We start from the raw sequence: 16,209 nt of genomic DNA, 5'->3' as shown, positions 1-16,209 counted from the left end.
TCTCGTGGTACACAGTTGTCTCTTGTTGTACATAGTTGTCTCTAGTGGTACACAGTTGTCTCTAGTGGTACACAGTTGTCTCTAGTGGTACAACGTTGTATCTAGTGCTACACAGTTGTCTCTAGTGGTACACAGTTGTCTCTAGTGGAACACAGTTGTCTCTAGTGGTACACAGTTGTCTCTAGTGGTACACAGTTGTCTCTAGTGGTACACAGTTGTCTCTAGTGGTACACAGTTGTCTCTAGTGGTACACAGTTGTCTCTAGTGGTACACAGTTGTCTCTAGTGGAACACAGTTGTCTCTAGTGGTACACAGTTGTCTCTAGTGGTACACAGTTGTCTCTAGTGGTACAAAGTAGTCTCTCGTGGTACACAGTTGTCTCTAGTGGTACACAGTTGTCTCTAGTGGTACACAGTTGTCTCTAGTGGTAAACAGTTGTCTCTAGTGGTACACAGTAGTCTCCAGTGGTACACGGTAGTCTCTAGTGGTACAGAGTTGTCTCTAGTGGTACAAAGTTGTCTCTAGTGGTACACAGTTGTCTCTAGTGGTACACAGTTGTGTCTAGTGGTACACAGTTGTCTCTAGTGGTACACAGTTGTCTCTAGTGGTACACAGTCGTCTCTAGTGGAACACAGTTGTCTCTAGTGGTACACAGTTGTCTCTAGTGGTACGCAGTTGACTCTAGTAGTACACAGTTGTCTCTAGTGGTACACAGTTGTCTCTAGTGGTACACAGTAGTCTCTAGTGGTACACAGTAGTCTCTAGTGGTACACGGTAGTCTCTAGTGGTACACAGTTGTCTCAAGTGGTACACAGTTGTCTCTAGTGGTACACAGATGTCTCTAGTGGTACACAGTTGTCTCTTGTGGTACACAGTTGTCTCTATTTGTACACAGTTGTCTCTAGTGGTACACAGTTGTCACTAGTGGTACACATTTGTCTCTAGTGGTACACAGTTGTCTCTAGTGGTACACAGTTGTCACTAGTGGTACACAGTTGTCTCTAGTGGTACACAGTTGTCTCCAGTAGTACACAGTTGTCTCTAGTGGTATACAGTTGTCTCTAGTTTTACACAGTTGTCTCTAGTGGTACACAGCTGTCTCTTGTGGTGCACAGTTGTCTCTAGTGGTACACAGATGTCTCTTGTGGTGCACAGTTGTCTCAAGTGGTACACAGATGTCTCTAGTGGTACACAGTTGTCTCTAATGGTTCACAGTTGTCTCTTGTGGTACACAGATGTCTCTAGTGGCACACAGTTGTCTCTAGTGGTACAGAATTGTCTCTAGTGGTACACAGATGTCTCTAGTGGTACACAGATGTCTCTAGTGGTACACAGTTGTCTCTAGTGGTACACAGATGTCTCTAGTGGTACACAGTTGACTCTAGTGGTACACAGTTGTCTCTAGTGGTACACAGATGTCTCTAGTGGTACACAGTAGTCTCTAGTGGTACACAGTTGTCTCTAGTGGTACACAGTTGTCTCTAGTGGTACACAGTTGTCTCTAGTGGTACACAGTTGCCTCTAGTGGTACACAGTTGTCTCTAGTTGTACACAGTTGTCTCTAGTGGAACACAGTTGTCTCTAGTGGTACACAGTAGTCTCTAGTTGTACACAGTTGTCTTTAGTGGTACGCAGTTGTCTCTAGTGGTACACAGTTGTCTCTAGTGGTACACAGATGTCTCTAGTGGTACACAATTGTCTCTTGTGGTACACAGTTGTCTCTAGTGGTACACAGTTGTCTCTAGTGGTACACAGATGTCTCTAGTGGTACACAGTTGTCTCTAGTGGTACACAGATGTCTCTAGTGGTACACAGTTGTCTCTAGTGGTACACAGTTGTCTCTAGTGGTACACAGTTGTCTCTAGTGGTACACAGTTGTCTCTAGTGGTACACAGTTGTCTCTAGTGGTACACAGTTGTCTCTAGTGGTACACAGTTGTCTCTAGTGGTACACAGTTGTCTCTAGTGGTACACAGTTGTCTCTAGTGGTACACAGTTGTCGCTAGTGGTACACAGTTGTCTCTAGTGGAAAACAGTTGTCTCTATTGGTACACAGTTGCCTCTAGTGGTACACAGTTGTCTCTAGTGGTACACAGTTGTCTCTAGTGGTACACAGTTGTCTCTAGTGGTAAACAGTTGTCTCTATTGGTACACAGTTGCCTCTAGTGGTACACAGTTGTCTCTAGGGGTACACAGTAGTCTCTAGTGGTACACAGTTGTCTCTAGTGGTACACAGTTGTCTCTAGTGGTACACAGTTGTCGCTAGTGGTACACAGTTGTCTCTAGTGGAAAACAGTTGTCTCTATTGGTACACAGTTGCCTCTAGTGGTACACAGTTGTCTCTAGGGGTACACAGTAGTCTCTAGTGGTACACAGTTGTCTCTAGTGGTACACAGTTGTCTCTAGTGGTACACAGTTGTCTCTAGTGGTACACGGTTGTCTCTAGTGGTACACAGTTGTCTCTAGTGGTACACAGTTGTCTCTAGTGGTACACAGATGTCTCTAGTGGTACACAGTTGTCTCAAGTGGTACACAGTTGTCTCTAGTGGTACACAGATGTCTCTAGTGGTACACAGTTGTCTCTTGTGGTACACAGTTGTCTCTAGTGGTACACAGTTGTCACTAGTGGTACACATTTGTCTCTAGTGGTACACAGTTGTCTCTAGTGGTACACAGTTGTCACTAGTGGTACACAGTTGTCTCTAGTGGTACACAGTTGTCTCTAGTGGTACACAGTTGTCTCTAGTGGTACACAGTTGTCTCTAGTGGTACACAGTTGTCTCTAGTGGTACACAGTTGTCTCTAGTGGTACACAGTTGTCTCTAGTGGTACACAGTTGTCTCTTGTTGTACACAGTTGTCTCTAGTGGTACACAGATGTCTCTAGTGGTACACAGTTGTCTCTAGTGGAACACAGTTGTCTCTAGTGGTACACAGTTGTCTCTAGTGGTACGAATTTGTCTCTAGTAGTACACAGTTGTCTCTAGTGGGACACAGATATCTCTAGTGGTACAGAGTTGTCTCTAGTGGTACACAGTTGTCTCTAGTGGTACACAGTTGTCTCTAGTGGTACACAGTCGTCTCTAGTGGAACACAGTTGTCTCTAGTGGTACACAGTTGTCTATAGTGGTACACAGATGTCTCTAGTGGTAAACAGTTGTCTCTTGTGGTACAAAGTAGTCTCTAGTGGTACACGGTAGTCTCTAGTGATACACAGTAGTCTCTAGTGGTACACGGTAGTCTCTAGTGGTACACAGTTGTCTCTAGTGGTACACAGTTGTCTCTAGTGGTACACACATGTCTGTAGTGGTACGCAGTTGTCTCTAGTGGTACACAGTTGTCTCTATTTGTACACAGTTGTACACAGTCTCTAGTGGTACACTGTTGTCTCTAGTGGTACACAGTTGTCTCTAGTGGTACACAGATGTCTCTAGTGGTACACATTTGTCTCTAGTGGTACACAGTTGTCTCTAGTGGTACACAGTTGTCTCTAGTGGTACACAGTTGTCTCTAGTGGTACACATTTGTCTCTAGTGGTACACAGTTGTCTCTAGTGGTACACAGTTGTCACTAGTGGTACACAGTTGTCTCTAGTTGTACACAGTTGTCTCTAGTGGAACACAGTTGTCTCTAGTGGTACACAGTAGTCTCTAGTTGTACACAGTTGTCTTTAGTGGTACGCAGTTGTCTCTAGTGGTACACAGTTGTCTCTAGTGGTACACAGATGTCTCTAGTGGTACACAATTGTCTCTTGTGGTACACAGTTGTCTCTAGTGGTACACAGTTGTCTCAAGTGGTACACAGATGTCTCTAGTGGTACACAGTTGTCTCTAGTGGTACACAGATGTCTCTCGTGGTACACAGTTGTCTCTAGTGGTACACAGTTGTCTCTAGTGGTACACAGTTGTCTCTAGTGGTACACAGTTGTCTCTAGTGGTACAACGTTGTCTCTAGTGGTACACAGTTGTCTCTAGTGGTACACAGTTGTCTCTAGTGGTACACAGTTGTCTCTAGTGGTACATAGTTGTCTTTAGTGGTACACAATTGTCGCTAGTGGTACACAGTTGTCTCTAGTGGAAAACAGTTGTCTCTATTGGTACACAGTTGCCTCTAGTGGTACACAGTTGTCTCTAGTGGTACACAGTTGTCGCTAGTGGTACACAGTTGTCTCTAGTGGAAAACAGTTGTCTCTATTGGTACACAGTTGCCTCTAGTGGTACACAGTTGTCTCTAGGGGTACACAGTAGTCTCTAGTGGTACACAGTTGTCGCTAGTGGTACACAGTTGTCTCTAGTGGTACACAGTTGTTGCTAGTGGTACACAGTTGTCTCTAGTGGAAAACAGTTGTCTCTATTGGTACACACTTGCCTCTAGTGGTACACAGTTGTCTCTAGGGGTACACAGTAGTCTCTAGTGGTACACAGTTGTCTCTAGTGGTATACAGTTGTCTCTAGTGGTAAACAGTTGTCTCTAGTGGTACACGGTTGTCTCTAGTGGTACACAGTTGTCTCTAGTGGTACACAGTTGTCTCTAGTGGTACACAGATGTCTCTAGTGGAACACAGTTGTCTCTAGTGGTACACAGTTGTCTCTAGTGGTACACAGTTATCTCTAGTGGTACACAGTTGTCTCTTGTGGTACACAGTTGTCACTAGTGGTACACAGTTGTCTCTAGTGGTACTCAGTTGTCTCTAGTAGTACAATGTTGTCTCTAGTGGTACACAGTTGTCTCTAGTGGTACACAGTTGTCTCAAGTGGTACACAATTGTCTCTAGTGGTACACAGTTGCCTCTAGTGGTACACAGTTGTCTCTAGTGGTACACAGTTGTCTCTAGTGGTACACAGTTGCCTCTAGTGGTACACAGTTGTCTCTAGTGGTACACAGTTGTCTCTTGTTGTACACAGTTGTCTCTAGTGGTACACAGATGTCTCTAGTGGTACACAGTTGTCTCTAGTGGAACACAGTTGTCTCTAGTGGTACACAGTTGTCTCTAGTGGTACGAATTTGTCTCTAGTAGTACACAGTTGTCTCTAGTGGGACACAGATATCTCTAGTGGTACAGAGTTGTCTCTAGTGGTACACAGTTGTCTCTAGTGGTACACAGTTGTCTCTAGTGGTACCCAGTTGTCTCTAGTGGTACACAAATTTCTCTAGTGGTACACAGTTGTCTCTAGTAGTACACAGATGTCTCTCGTGGTACACAGTTGTCTCTTGTTGTACATAGTTGTCTCTAGTGGTACACAGTTGTCTCTAGTGGTACACAGTTGTCTCTAGTGGTACAACGTTGTATCTAGTGCTACACAGTTGTCTCTAGTGGTACACAGTTGTCTCTAGTGGAACACAGTTGTCTCTAGTGGTACACAGTTGTCTCTAGTGGTACACAGTTGTCTCTAGTGGTACACAGTTGTCTCTAGTGGTACACAGTTGTCTCTAGTGGTACACAGTTGTCTCTAGTGGTACACAGTTGTCTCTAGTGGAACACAGTTGTCTCTAGTGGTACACAGTTGTCTCTAGTGGTACACAGTTGTCTCTAGTGGTACAAAGTAGTCTCTCGTGGTACACAGTTGTCTCTAGTGGTACACAGTTGTCTCTAGTGGTACACAGTTATCTCTAGTGGTAAACAGTTGTCTCTAGTGGTACACAGTAGTCTCCAGTGGTACACGGTAGTCTCTAGTGGTACAGAGTAGTCTCTAGTGGTACAAAGTTGTCTCTAGTGGTACACAGTAGTCTCTAGTGGTACACAGTTGTGTCTAGTGGTACACAGTTGTCTCTAGTGGTACACAGTTGTCTCTAGTGGTACACAGTCGTCTCTAGTGGAACACAGTTGTCTCTAGTGGTACACAGTTGTCTCTAGTGGTACGCAGTTGACTCTAGTAGTACACAGTTGTCTCTAGTGGTACACAGTTGTCTCTAGTGGTACACAGTAGTCTCTAGTGGTACACAGTAGTCTCTAGTGGTACACGGTAGTCTCTAGTGGTACACAGTTGTCTCAAGTGGTACACAGTTGTCTCTAGTGGTACACAGATGTCTCTAGTGGTACACAGTTGTCTCTTGTGGTACACAGTTGTCTCTATTTGTACACAGTTGTCTCTAGTGGTACACAGTTGTCACTAGTGGTACACATTTGTCTCTAGTGGTACACAGTTGTCTCTAGTGGTACACAGTTGTCACTAGTGGTACACAGTTGTCTCTAGTGGTACACAGTTGTCTCCAGTAGTACACAGTTGTCTCTAGTGGTATACAGTTGTCTCTAGTTTTACACAGTTGTCTCTAATGGTTCACAGTTGTCTCTTGTGGTACACAGTTGTCTCTAGTGGTACACAGTTGTCTCTTGTGGTGCACAGTTGTCTCAAGTGGTACACAGATGTCTCTAGTGGTACACAGTTGTCTCTAATGGTTCACAGTTGTCTCTTGTGGTACACAGATGTCTCTAGTGGCACACAGTTGTCTCTAGTGGTACAGAATTGTCTCTAGTGGTACACAGATGTCTCTAGTGGTACACAGATGTCTCTAGTGGTACACAGTTGTCTCTAGTGGTACACAGATGTCTCTAGTGGTACACAGTTGACTCTAGTGGTACACAGTTGTCTCTAGTGGTACACAGATGTCTCTAGTGGTACACAGTAGTCTCTAGTGGTACACAGTTGTCTCTAGTGGTACACAGTTGTCTCTAGTGGTACACAGTTGTCTCTAGTGGTACACAGTTGCCTCTAGTGGTACACAGTTGTCTCTAGTTGTACACAGTTGTCTCTAGTGGAACACAGTTGTCTCTAGTGGTACACAGTAGTCTCTAGTTGTACACAGTTGTCTTTAGTGGTACGCAGTTGTCTCTAGTGGTACACAGTTGTCTCTAGTGGTACACAGATGTCTCTAGTGGTACACAATTGTCTCTTGTGGTACACAGTTGTCTCTAGTGGTACACAGTTGTCTCAAGTGGTACACAGATGTCTCTAGTGGTACACAGTTGTCTCTAGTGGTACACAGATGTCTCTCGTGGTACACAGTTGTCTCTAGTGGTACACAGTTGTCTCTAGTGGTACACAGTTGTCTCTAGTGGTACACAGTTGTCTCTAGTGGTACAACGTTGTCTCTAGTGGTACACAGTTGTCTCTAGTGGTACACAGTTGTCTCTAGTGGTACACAGTTGTCTCTAGTGGTACATAGTTGTCTTTAGTGGTACACAATTGTCGCTAGTGGTACACAGTTGTCTCTAGTGGAAAACAGTTGTCTCTATTGGTACACAGTTGCCTCTAGTGGTACACAGTTGTCTCTAGTGGTACACAGTTGTCGCTAGTGGTACACAGTTGTCTCTAGTGGAAAACAGTTGTCTCTATTGGTACACAGTTGCCTCTAGTGGTACACAGTTGTCTCTAGGGGTACACAGTAGTCTCTAGTGGTACACAGTTGTCGCTAGTGGTACACAGTTGTCTCTAGTGGTACACAGTTGTCGCTAGTGGTACACAGTTGTCTCTAGTGGAAAACAGTTGTCTCTATTGGTACACAGTTGCCTCTAGTGGTACACAGTTGTCTCTAGGGGTACACAGTAGTCTCTAGTGGTACACAGTTGTCTCTAGTGGTACACAGTTGTCTCTAGTGGTAAACAGTTGTCTCTAGTGGTACACGGTTGTCTCTAGTGGTACACAGTTGTCTCTAGTGGTACACAGTTGTCTCTAGTGGTACACAGATGTCTCTAGTGGAACACAGTTGTCTCTAGTGGTACACAGTTGTCTCTAGTGGTACTCAGTTGTCTCTAGTGGTACACGGTTGTCTCTTGTGGTGCACAGTTGTCACTAGTGGTACACAGTTGTCTCTAGTGGTACTCAGTTGTCTCTAGTAGTACACAGTTGTCTCTAGTGGTACACAGTTGTCTCTAGTGGTACACAGTTGTCTTAAGTGGTACACAATTGTCTCTAGTGGTACACAGTTGTCTCTTGTGGTGCACAGTTGTCACTAGTGGTACACAGTTGTCTCTAGTGGTACACAGTTGCCTCTAGTGGTACACAGTTGTCTCTAGTGGTACACAGTTGTCTCTTGTTGTACACAGTTGTCTCTAGTGGTACACAGATGTCTCTAGTGGTACACAGTTGTCTCTAGTGGAACACAGTTGTCTCTAGTCGTACACAGTTGTCTCTAGTGGTACGAATTTGTCTCTAGTAGTACACAGTTGTCTCTAGTGGGACACAGATATCTCTAGTGGTACAGAGTTGTCTCTAGTGGTACACAGTTGTCTCTAGTGGTACACAGTTGTCTCTAGTGGTACCCAGTTGTCTCTAGTGGTACACAAATGTCTCTAGTGGTACACAGTTGTCTCTAGTAGTACACAGATGTCTCTCGTGGTACACAGTTGTCTCTTGTTGTACATAGTTGTCTCTAGTGGTACACAGTTGTCTCTAGTGGTACACAGTTGTCTCTAGTGGTACAACGTTGTATCTAGTGCTACACAGTTGTCTCTAGTGGTACACAGTTGTCTCTAGTGGAACACAGTTGTCTCTAGTGGTACACAGTTGTCTCTAGTGGTACACAGTTGTCTCTAGTGGTACACAGTTGTCTCTAGTGGTACACAGTTGTCTCTAGTGGTACACAGTTGTCTCTAGTAGTACACAGTTGTCTCTAGTGGAACACAGTTGTCTCTAGTGGTACACAGTTGTCTCTAGTGGTACACAGTTGTCTCTAGTGGTACAAAGTAGTCTCTCGTGGTACACAGTTGTCTCTAGTGGTACACAGTTGTCTCTAGTGGTACACAGTTGTCTCTAGTGGTAAACAGTTGTCTCTAGTGGTACACAGTAGTCTCCAGTGGTACACGGTAGTCTCTAGTGGTACAGAGTTGTCTCTAGTGGTACAAAGTTGTCTCTAGTGGTACACAGTTGTCTCTAGTGGTACACAGTTGTGTCTAGTGGTACACAGTTTTCTCTAGTGGTACACAGTTGTCTCTAGTGGTACACAGTCGTCTCTAGTGGAACACAGTTGTCTCTAGTGGTACACAGTTGTCTCTAGTGGTACGCAGTTGACTCTAGTAGTACACAGTTGTCTCTAGTGGTACACAGTTGTCTCTAGTGGTACACAGTAGTCTCTAGTGGTACACAGTAGTCTCTAGTGGTACACGGTAGTCTCTAGTGGTACACAGTTGTCTCAAGTGGTACACAGTTGTCTCTAGTGGTACACAGATGTCTCTAGTGGTACACAGTTGTCTCTTGTGGTACACAGTTGTCTCTATTTGTACACAGTTGTCTCTAGTGGTACACAGTTGTCACTAGTGGTACACATTTGTCTCTAGTGGTACACAGTTGTCTCTAGTGGTACACAGTTGTCACTAGTGGTACACAGTTGTCTCTAGTGGTACACAGTTGTCTCCAGTAGTTCACAGTTGTCTCTAGTGGTATACAGTTGTCTCTAGTTTTACACAGTTGTCTCTAATGGTTCACAGTTGTCTCTTGTGGTACACAGTTGTCTCTAGTGGTACACAGTTGTCTCTTGTGGTGCACAGTTGTCTCAAGTGGTACACAGATGTCTCTAGTGGTACACAGTTGTCTCTAATGGTTCACAGTTGTCTCTTGTGGTACACAGATGTCTCTAGTGGCACACAGTTGTCTCTAGTGGTACAGAATTGTCTCTAGTGGTACACAGATGTCTCTAGTGGTACACAGATGTCTCTAGTGGTACACAGTTGTCTCTAGTGGTACACAGATGTCTCTAGTGGTACACAGTTGACTCTAGTGGTACACAGTTGTCTCTAGTGGTACACAGATGTCTCTAGTGGTACACAGTAGTCTCTAGTGGTACACAGTTGTCTCTAGTGGTACACAGTTGTCTCTAGTGGTACACAGTTGTCTCTAGTGGTACACAGTTGCCTCTAGTGGTACACAGTTGTCTCTAGTTGTACACAGTTGTCTCTAGTGGAACACAGTTGTCTCTAGTGGTACACAGTAGTCTCTAGTTGTACACAGTTGTCTTTAGTGGTACGCAGTTGTCTCTAGTGGTACACAGTTGTCTCTAGTGGTACACAGATGTCTCTAGTGGTACACAATTGTCTCTTGTGGTGCACAGTTGTCTCTAGTGGTACACAGTTGTCTCAAGTGGTACACAGATGTCTCTAGTGGTACACAGTTGTCTCTAGTGGTACACAGATGTCTCTCGTGGTACACAGTTGTCTCTAGTGGTACACAGTTGTCTCTAGTGGTACACAGTTGTCTCTAGTGGTACAACGTTGTCTCTAGTGGTACACAGTTGTCTCTAGTGGTACACAGTTGTCTCTAGTGGTACACAGTTGTCTCTAGTGGTACATAGTTGTCTTTAGTGGTACACAATTGTCGCTAGTGGTACACAGTTGTCTCTAGTGGAAAACAGTTGTCTCTATTGGTACACAGTTGCCTCTAGTGGTACACAGTTGTCTCTAGTGGTACACAGTTGTCGCTAGTGGTACACAGTTGTCTCTAGTGGAAAACAGTTGTCTCTATTGGTACACAGTTGCCTCTAGTGGTACACAGTTGTCTCTAGGGGTACACAGTAGTCTCTAGTGGTACACAGTTGTCGCTAGTGGTACACAGTTGTCTCTAGTGGTACACAGTTGTCGCTAGTGGTACACAGTTGTCTCTAGTGGAAAACAGTTGTCTCTATTGGTACACAGTTGCCTCTAGTGGTACACAGTTGTCTCTAGGGGTACACAGTAGTCTCTAGTGGTACACAGTTGTCTCTAGTGGTACACAGTTGTCTCTAGTGGTAAACAGTTGTCTCTAGTGGTACACGGTTGTCTCTAGTGGTACACAGTTGTCTCTAGTGGTACACAGTTGTCTCTAGTGGTACACAGATGTCTCTAGTGGAACACAGTTGTCTCTAGTGGTACACAGTTGTCTCTAGTGGTACTCAGTTGTCTCTAGTGGTACACGGTTGTCTCTTGTGGTGCACAGTTGTCACTAGTGGTACACAGTTGTCTCTAGTGGTACTCAGTTGTCTCTAGTAGTACACAGTTGTCTCTAGTGGTACACAGTTGTCTCTAGTGGTACACAGTTGTCTTAAGTGGTACACAATTGTCTCTAGTGGTACACAGTTGTCTCTTCTGGTGCACAGTTGTCACTAGTGGTACACAGTTGTCTCTAGTGGTACACAGTTGCCTCTAGTGGTACACAGTTGTCTCTAGTGGTACACAGTTGTCTCTAGTGGTACACAGTTGCCTCTAGTGGTACACAGTTGTCTCTAGTGGTACACAGTTGTCTCTTGTTGTACACAGTTGTCTCTAGTGGTACACAGATGTCTCTAGTGGTACACAGTTGTCTCTAGTGGAACACAGTTGTCTCTAGTGGTACACAGTTGTCTCTAGTGGTACGAATTTGTCTCTAGTAGTACACAGTTGTCTCTAGTGGGACACAGATATCTCTAGTGGTACAGAGTTGTCTCTAGTGGTACACAGTTGTCTCTAGTGGTACACAGTTGTCTCTAGTGGTACCCAGTTGTCTCTAGTGGTACACAAATGTCTCTAGTGGTACACAGTTGTCTCTAGTAGTACACAGATGTCTCTCGTGGTACACAGTTGTCTCTAGTGGTACATAGTTTTCTCTAGTGGTACACAGTTGTCTCTAGTGGTACACAGTTGTCTCTAGTGGTACAACGTTGTATCTAGTGGTACACAGTTGTCTCTAGTGGTACACAGTTGTCTCTAGTGGAACATGGTTGTCTCTAGTGGTACACAGTTGTCTCTAGTGGTACACAGTTGTCTCTAATGGTACACAGTTGTCTCTAGTGGTACACAGTTGTCTCTAGTGGTACACAGTTGTCTCTAGTGGTACACAGTTGTCTCTAGTGGAACACAGTTGTCTCTAGTGGTAAACAGTTGTCTCTAGTGGTACACAGTTGTCTCTAGTGGTACAAAGTAGTCTCTCGTGGTACACAGTTGTCTCTAGTGGTACACAGTTGTCTCTAGTGGTACACAGTTGTCTCTAGTGGTAAACAGTTGTCTCCAGTGGTACACAATTGTCTCTAGTGGTACACAGTTGTCTCCAGTGGTACACAATTGTCTCTGGTGGTACACAGTTGTCTCTAGTGGTACACAGTTGTCTCTAGTAGTACACAGATGTCTCTCGTGGTACACAGTTGTCTCTAGTGGTACACAGTTGTCTCTAGTGGTACACAGTTGTCTCTAGTGGTACACAGTTGTCTCTAGTGGTACTCAGTTGTCTCTAGTGGTACACAGTTTTCTCTAGTAGTACACAGTTGTCTCTAGTCTCTAGTGGTACACAATTGTCTCTAGTGGTACACAGTTGTCTCTAGTGGTACACAGTTGTCCCTAGTGGTACACAGTTGTCTCTAGTCGTACACAGTTGTCTCTAGTGGTACACAGTTGTCTCTAGTGGTACACAGATGTCTCTAGTGGTACACAGTTGTCTCTAGTGGTACACAGATGTCTCTAGTGGTACACAGTTGTCTCCAGTGGTACACAATTGTCTCTAGTGGTACCCAGTTGTCTCGAGTGGTACACAATTGTCTCTAGTGGTACACAGTTGTCTCTAGTGGTACACAGATGTCTCTAGTGGTACACAGTTGTCTCCAGTGGTACACAATTGTCTCTAGTGGTACACAGTTGTCTCTAGTGGTACACAGATATCTCTAGTGGTACACAGTTGTCTCCAGTGGTACACAATTGTCTCTAGTGGTACACAGTTGTCTCCAGTGGTACACAGTTGTCTCTAGTGGTACACAGTTGTCTCTAGTGGTACGCAGTTGTCTCCAGTGGTACACAATTGTCTCTAGTGGTACACAGTTGTCTCTAGTGGTACACAGTTGTCTCTAGTGGTACACAATTGTCTCTAGTGGTACACAGTTGTCTCTAGTGGTACACAGTTGTCTCTAGTGGTACACAGTTGTCTCTAGTGGTACACAATTGTCTCTAGTGGTACACAGATGTCTCTAGTGGTACACAGTTGTCTCTAGTGGTACACAGTTGTCTCTAGTGGTACAAAGTTGTCTCCAGTGGTACACAATTGTCTCTAGTGGTACACAGTTGTCTCTAGTGGTACACAGTTGTCTCCAGTGGTACACAATTGTCTCTAGTGGTACACAGTTGACAACGTGACTTATTTCCATTAGGGTCCGTACGCCATTTTTTAAAATCTGGGAGTCTTGATTATGCTTTTCTTATTTATCTTATGTCTAATATAATTTTGGAATAAATGTGATAGGTATCTAAACTTTATTGTTAATATTAGTGCAATTAAACAACATTTTACAGCGCCCTGAGGGACTCTGCTGTGTGTCTTGGCGCCTCATCATTTACTGAGACGCTTTCCAGTCTTCTCTTTATAGTTTTTCCATCTTTAGTGATTTAAATATATTATTCAAATATATTATTTATTATCTTAATATATTATTTAAATATATTATTTAAATATATTATTATGATTTAAATATATTAGAGAGAATAACAAAAGTAATAATTTAAATAATCGGAAAAAAGGAAAGTTCACTTTATGTTCAGACATGTGTGTTGTGTTATATAATGACTATAATTCATTTTACAGCCACGAGAATTATATCAAAATTAAGACAGATTGTTAAATTATTTTTCTGTAAGCTTAAGTCACTTTTCATTTTTTTAATTATATTCCTGTTTCGCATACATCACCCGTCAGTAATCTAGACACATGTTAGGCAGAATAATTTATGTAACTGTATTTATGTGTACCTGCACCTGAATAAACTAACTTTCTGTAAACCTCGGAGGTTCCTGTCCGTCATGCTGAGTGGGACAAGGTAATGTAAACCTCCGAGGTTCCTGTCCGTCATGCTGAGTGGGACAAGGTAATGTAAACCTCGGAGGTTCCTGTCCGTCATGCTGAGTGGGACAAGATAATGTAAACCTGGGAGGTTCCTGTCCGTCATGCTGAGTGGGACAAGGTAATGTAAACCTCGGAGGTTCCTGTCCGTCATGCTGAGTGGGACAAGATAATGTAAACCTCGGAGGTGCCTGTCCGTCATGCTGAGTGGGACAAGATAATGTAAACCTCGGAGGTTCCTGTCCGTCATGCTGAGTGGGACAAGTTAACGTCAAATAACTACCGTCTCTGTGGGAAAATTACTCTCAATCTACCTGTTGCTGCTCTTGCAAGACTGCAAAGCTCCTGATGATACTGAGACATGTGAAAGACCTTGAGATAAACATTTACATCTTCCCATTGTGTGAATTGCATGTGTGTTTGTTAATATATATATATATATATATATATATATATATATATATATATATATATATATATATATATATATATATATATATATATATATATATATATATATATATATATATATATATATATATATATATATATATATATATATATATATATATATATATATATATATATATATATATATATATATATATATATATATATATATATATATATATATATATATATATATATATATATATATATTGCTCACACTCCAACAGCACGTCAAGTATTAAAAACCATTTGTCTCCATTCACTCCTATCAAACACGCTCATGCATGCCTGCTGGAAGTCCAAGCCCCTCGCACACAAAACCTCCTTTACCCCCTCCCTCCAACCCTTCCTAGGCCGACCCCTACCCCGCCTTCCTTCCACTACAGACTGATATACTCTTGAAGTCATTCTGTTTCGCTCCATTCTCTCTACATGTCCGAACCACCTCAACAACCCTTCCTCAGCCCTCTGGACAACAGTTTTGGTAATCCCGCACCTCCTCCTAACTTCCAAACTACGAATTCTCTGCATTATATTCACACCACACATTGCTCTCAGACATGACATCTCCACTGCCTCCAGCCTTCTCCTCGCTGCAACATTCATCACCCACGCTTCACACCCATATAAGAGCGTTGGTAAAACTATACTCTCATACATTCCCCTCTTTGCCTCCAAGGACAAAGTTCTTTGTCTCCACAGACTCCTAAGTGCACCACTCACTCTTTTTCCCTCATCAATTCTATGATTCACCTCATCTTTCATAGACCCATCCGCCGACACGTCCACTCCCAAATATCTGAATACGTTCACCTCCTCCATACTCTCTCCCTCCAATCTGATATTCAATCTTTCATCACCTAATCTTTTTGTTATCCTCATAACCTTACTCTTTCCTGTATTCACCTTTAATTTTCTTCTTTTGCACACCCTACCAAATTCATCCACCAATCTCTGCAACTTCTCTTCAGAATCTCCCAAGAGCACAGTGTCATCAGCAAAGAGCAGCTGTGACAACTCCCACTTTGTGTGTGATTCTTTATCTTTTAACTCCACGCCTCTTGCCAAGACCCTCGCATTTACTTCTCTTACAACCCCATCTATAAATATATTAAACAACCACGGTGACATCACACATCCTTGTCTAAGGCCTACTTTTACTGGGAAAAAATTTCCCTCTTTCCTACATACTCTAACTTGAGCCTCACTATCCTCGTAAAAACTCTTCACTGCTTTCAGTAACCTACCTCCTACACCATACACTTGCAACATCTGCCACATTGCCCCCCTATCCACCCTGTCATACGCCTTTTCCAAATCCATAAATGCCACAAAGACCTCTTTAGCCTTATCTAAATACTGTTCACTTATATGTTTCACTGTAAACACCTGGTCCACACACCCCCTACCTTTCCTAAAGCCTCCTTGTTCATCTGCTATCCTATTCTCCGTCTTACTCTTAATTCTTTCAATTATAACTCTACCATACACTTTACCAGGTACACTCAACAGACTTATCCCCCTATAATTTTTGCACTCTCTTTTATCCCCTTTGCCTTTATACAAAGGAACTATGCATGCTCTCTGCCAATCCCTAGGTACCTTACCCTCTTCCATACATTTATTAAATAATTGCACCAACCACTCCAAAACTATATCCCCACCTGCTTTTAACATTTCTATCTTTATCCCATCAATCCCGGCTGCCTTACCCCCTTTCATTTTACCTACTGCCTCACGAACTTCCCCCACACTCACAACTGGCTCTTCCTCACTCCTACAAGATGTTATTCCTCCTTGCCCTATACACGAAATCACAGCTTCCCTATCTTCATCAACATTTAACAATTCCTCAAAATATTCCTTCCATCTTCCCAATACCTCTAACTCTCCATTTAATAACTCTCCTCTCCTATTTTTAACTGACAAATCCATTTGTTCTCTAGGCTTTCTTAACTTGTTAATCTCACTCCAAAACTTTTTCTTATTTTCAACAAA

At 43.2% G+C, this 16,209-nt stretch overlaps 2 protein-coding genes across 4 annotated transcripts in view; both read right to left on the bottom strand.

The window, feature by feature from the left end:
• LOC128703114 (UDP-glucosyltransferase 2-like) overlaps positions 1-16,209 on the bottom strand; it is a 238,842-nt gene that overhangs the window by 140,373 nt on the left and 82,260 nt on the right. The window lies entirely within an intron of this gene.
• LOC128703249 (UDP-glycosyltransferase UGT5) overlaps positions 1-16,209 on the bottom strand; it is a 146,334-nt gene that overhangs the window by 119,675 nt on the left and 10,450 nt on the right. The window lies entirely within an intron of this gene.

The sequence above is a fragment of the Cherax quadricarinatus genome, chromosome 85, assembly GCF_038502225.1.
Source record: "Cherax quadricarinatus isolate ZL_2023a chromosome 85, ASM3850222v1, whole genome shotgun sequence".
NCBI classification, from domain to species: domain Eukaryota; kingdom Metazoa; phylum Arthropoda; class Malacostraca; order Decapoda; family Parastacidae; genus Cherax; species Cherax quadricarinatus.
The sequence above is the reverse complement of the archived record's forward strand: the minus strand, read 5'-3'. Positions and strand labels throughout refer to the sequence as shown.